The sequence below is a fragment of the Scyliorhinus canicula genome, chromosome 15, assembly GCF_902713615.1.
Source record: "Scyliorhinus canicula chromosome 15, sScyCan1.1, whole genome shotgun sequence".
Taxonomy (NCBI): Eukaryota; Metazoa; Chordata; class Chondrichthyes; order Carcharhiniformes; family Scyliorhinidae; genus Scyliorhinus; species Scyliorhinus canicula.
Genome location: NC_052160.1, coordinates 6162040 through 6166788, shown reverse-complemented (window position 1 = coordinate 6166788; position 4749 = coordinate 6162040). Strand labels below are relative to the sequence as shown.

The 4749-nt window shown below is 42.2% G+C and overlaps 1 non-coding gene across 1 annotated transcript; it reads left to right on the top strand.

The window, feature by feature from the left end:
* The first annotated feature begins 2464 nt into the window (after positions 1-2464).
* Positions 2465-2552, top strand: trnay-gua. The gene is given in 2 exon segments: positions 2465-2501; positions 2517-2552. It is a non-coding gene; the product is annotated as a tRNA-Tyr (tRNA).
* The last annotated feature ends 2197 nt before the right edge of the window (positions 2553-4749 follow it).

Genomic DNA, 4749 nt, shown 5'->3' with positions numbered 1-4749 from the left:
TGCACAAACAGTGACTCAGCAGGGAATCGAACCTGGGACCCTGCCGGGTCAGGAGGTGAGTTACTCGCCAAAGGCTAGGATTCCTAGCCTTTGACCTGCCCTGGTAACCACAGTATTAATGTGGCTAGCCCAGTTCAGTTTCTGATCAATGGTATCCCCCAGGATGTTGATTGGGAGGGATTTTGGTCAAAAAAACCATTCCTTTATATTCTAGGAAATCCTGCTCCATCGCATTGCTACCAGTAAGCTTCCCAAGCTGATTAATAATAATTTAAAAATTATAATAATCTTTATTGTTGTCACAAGTAGGCTTACATTAACACTGCAACAAAGTTACTATGAAAATCTCCAAGTTGCCACACTCCAACGCCTGTTTGGGTACACAGAGGGAGAATTCAGAATATAGAACATAGAACATACAGTGCAGAAGGAGGCCATTCAACCCATCGAGTCTGCACCGACCCACATAAGTCCTCACTTCCACCCTATCCCCATAACCCAATAATACCATCTAACCTTTTTTGGTCACAATACACCATGTTATTGATCTTTCCTCCAGCTATTAATGTTTTAACCACTGTTATCTTTCAAACTACACCTAGTCAATTCCTTGACTCAGTTGAAATAAAAATACTTAATCAATCTAAAATATAACTGCGAAGGAAAATTAACACTAATTTATTTCATTTTTAACAAATAGCAATGTTGAAAGGATATTAAGTACAATACACCCTCCAATCTCTGCAGTAGTGCAGTGTAAGGGCAGTATAATCCACTGTGTGATAAAATGGTTGGACACAGATTCATACCTGTGATTCCCCTGTTGTGAGCTTTTGATTTTGTCCAAGCCAGCAGGGAAATTCAACAAACAGAGGTGAGGCACTTTGCCACAGGTAGGGTAGTTCAAGGGCAACATTGATAGAAGCCTTTGAACATGTCACCTGCCATTCTTTGGGCTATGAAAATATGCAGCAATCCTGCAGAGAAAAAGAAAAAAAATGAACAAAGCAAAACAGATCAGCCGTTCAGTATTTTTTTAAAGTACAAACCCTTTAATTGAGTGCCGATTATTCATTTAGAGAATGATACCAGAGTTCGCTTCAAATGATTTAAAATTTTGAGCTTTGCCAAATCTAATTTAAATCAAATGTGCTTTGGTTTTTCGAATTGAATTTGACAGATGTGACGAAGAAATCATCCCCTGGATGTCACCAGTTCTTGCAGCAGTTCTGCAGCAAGATCTCAGGGTTCCCGAATCTGTGGAAGACATCCTGTTTATCTAGTGGGTGTTTTTTTGCAACAGTCAAACAGGAAAATCTACAGTAGATGTACCAGAATATATCTATTTTCAATGGCGGAGATTGATAGATTTTTATTTATACTGTTCAAAATAGCAGTCTTACGAAGTACCATTTCTGGTTGCTTGCCAAACCTCCAGATGTATCAGCACTTTCTCATTTAACTTACCATACTACACATGACACACACTCAAAGCCCTTCATGGAGTTGTAGCATTAAGCAGCTCGTTTTATTTTTTTGTGTAATGCTTTTCTCTTTTAATAAACGTCTCTCAACTGCTTGCTTCTGATAAGGTAATATAAAATTGAGGGGGTCAGTTATGTACTTAACTGTACTCTATGGATTCTTTGTTCTGCTCCATATAAGGTTTTATCAAGTGATTACCCATTTTTGTTTCCATCATCCTGATAGTCACAATTGACAGCTCATGCATAAGTGTTACATCTGAAGCACAAAATGATTTTCAGTACCTGCTTGTACAAAGTTTGAAGTAAAAAATGAATAAAAGTTTTAAATAGTTAAATCATAGGGCCAGGTTGGATAGATGGGGCTTGTACTCCCTTGCAATTAGAAGATTAAGCGGTGATGCAATTGAGATGTTGAAGATGATTAAAGTATTTGATGAGGTAGATGGAGAGAAATTATTTCTTCAGCTGGAAAGTCCAGAACAAGGAGGCATTCTCTTAAAGTAAGAGTTGTTTTGTTACCTGTGTGGTAGGTAACATGTGCTACTCAAACCTTGGTTAGTGATGAGGTCTTCTGAATCTTGATGAAGAAGACTCGAACTCGTCCAGTCGTAACAAAAGGTTTATTGAGTAACTATAACAATAATTGCATGAGTTCTTTACTTTAACTTTGATACTAGTGGTAAGGTTAACAAGATCTAACTACGGTAACTATACGTAACTCCACTAGCCATCTGAACTAGTCTGCTATTGCCCTGGTCACAGTGCACCCAAGAGAGACCCAGAGACCCAATGTGGTTGCCTTTTATACCCTTGTTGGTCCGGGCCTCTAGTGATCATGTGGTGCTACTGATTACACATTAACCCCTTGTGTACATGAAAATATAGAGATCACTACATCCCCCTTTTTTCATGTTACATATTTTCTGTATGTTGTAAAGAAAATTGAACAAACATAATGAATGCAGTTTGCGGCATCTCCTTCGATAGCTCAGCCGGGAGAGCGGAGGACTGTAGATGATTAAAACTGACATCCTTAGGTCGCTGGTTCAATTCCGGCTCGAAGGAAGCCCCCTTCCATGAATGCAGTTTGCAAATGCATTACATAAAATCAATGAGTTAGTCCGTCAAATGTGAAAAGTCTCTAAGGTTTTTTTGCTTGCGTGAGATAGGTAGACAAATGATGTTATGTATAAGTTGTGATGATCTTGATGATTATACAAAGCCAATTAATATTTATGAGTCCAATCTCAATAAAAAAAATTGTGAGTCCATACTTTATGAATTTGTTCAGTTGAGTTGCTTTCATCTTCTATTGTTGATGTTGTTATTTCTTTGTGCACATCGTCAGTGTTCTTGTGTTTAAGTGACCATCAAGTCATCATGAGGTGTTCAAATGGTCGAATCACTTTGTTCTCTGATTTAGACTTTCTTTTTTTATGCTTGTGGAAGCGATTCTGTGTTACACCATTGTCTGACCTGGACTTTTTATGCTTGCGGTATTGATTCTGTATGTCATCTTTGTCGTCTGACCTAGACTTTTTCCTGTGCTTGCAGTATTGATCTAGTGTGTAATCTGCCTTGAAAGCTGGTGTGCTTGCTTGTTCTGGAGCAGATATGAATTCGTGAGATTCTTTGTCATGCCTTGGCATGTAGTCTTGTCGTTGTTTTGCAGTGTGCTGTGGCATTGTCCTTCATGTGCAGAGTTGTACCATTATGTACAGGTCGTTGTTTCTTTGTTGTTGTTTCTGTCGTTTCTGTGTTTATTGTTTTCATTGTCATTCTTGTTGTTGTCATTCTTGTTGTTGTTTTTGTCATGCTTGTTGTTTCTGTTTTTGTTATTTTCGCTGTTGTTCTTGTTGTTTTTCTTGCCATGCTTGTTGTTTCTGTTTTGTTGTTTTCGTCACTGTTCTTGTCGTTTTTCTTGTCATGCTTGTTGTTTCTGTTATGCTTCTGGGGCACGATTCTCCCAACGGGAGACAAAGTGCCGACTCCGGAGTGAAAACCGGAGTGTTTCACTCCGGCGTCAGAGGCCGCTCCTTGCCCCCTATTCTCCCACCCCCAGGGGGCTAGGAGCGGTGCCGCATCAATTTCGCGCACCGGGCCTTGGCGCCCGCGTCAAAGCGGCGCCGCCTAAATGACGTGGCCGGCAGCACCTAAATGACGTCATTCGCGCATGCGCGGTTGCCGTCCTCCCCACGGGCGCCCCGCAAGACATGGAGCATTGATCTTGCAGGGCGGCGGAGGGAAAAGAGTGCGTCTTTTAGAGACGCGGCGCGCTGATCGGTGGGCACCCCCCTGGTGCATGATCCTCCCTCCCCCCCACAGGCCGCACACGCAGCGTTCACGTGCTGTTCACGCCGGCAGCGACCAGGTATGGTTGGCGCCGGGGTAAACAGGTCGGATTGGGCAGGCCGCTCGGCCCATCCGGGCCGGAGAATCGCCGCTCGACCGTTAGAAACGGCGAGCAGCGATTCTCCGAGCGACCTGTCGTAAAACGCGGGGGGTGGGTGGGAGAATCGCGTGCAGATGCCAGGGCATTGTGGCGGGAATCGCCCGGCACTCCCACAATTCTCCCTCCCAGCGTGGGGGTCAGAGAATCACGCCCCTTGTCTTTGTTGTTCTTGTTGCGCTGCATGTTGCTTTTGTTGTTGCTGTTGTTCTTCTTGTTTCTGCTGTGCGTTTTGCAGTGTTTGTTGTTCTTGTTGCGCTCAATGAATGTTCTGTGTGGATGAACTTCTCATCTACTTTAATCCACTGTATATAAAGCTGTTAGTGCACAATATACGATTTTCATGTGCATTGTTATCAGAGTGAACACTATCGTCCTATTACCGGGGCAGCAACATCTTGGGATATGATTTTACTCTTTATTAATTTTCAGGATGTGAGTATTAGTGGCAAAGCCAACATTTATTGCCCCTCCCTAGTTGCACTGAGAAATGAATGGCTTGACAGGCCATTTCAAGGACAATTCAGAACCAACCACATTGGTGTTTGACTGAGTTTCATATCAGCTAGACTGGGTAAATGCAACCACTTTGGTTTCCTATTAGAACAAGACTGAACCAGTTGGGTTTTTACAATAATCTGACCATTTCAAAGGGTGGAATTTTTTGGTCCTGACACCAGCGGGCATCGGACGGTAAACTTGGAGAGTCCATTGGTGTCGGTGTTGGAAAATCACTTTAAATGAACCCAGTTATTTTTCTATTTTCAGAATTCTTAAACATTGAATTCAGACTGCCATTGTGAGCTTTGAACT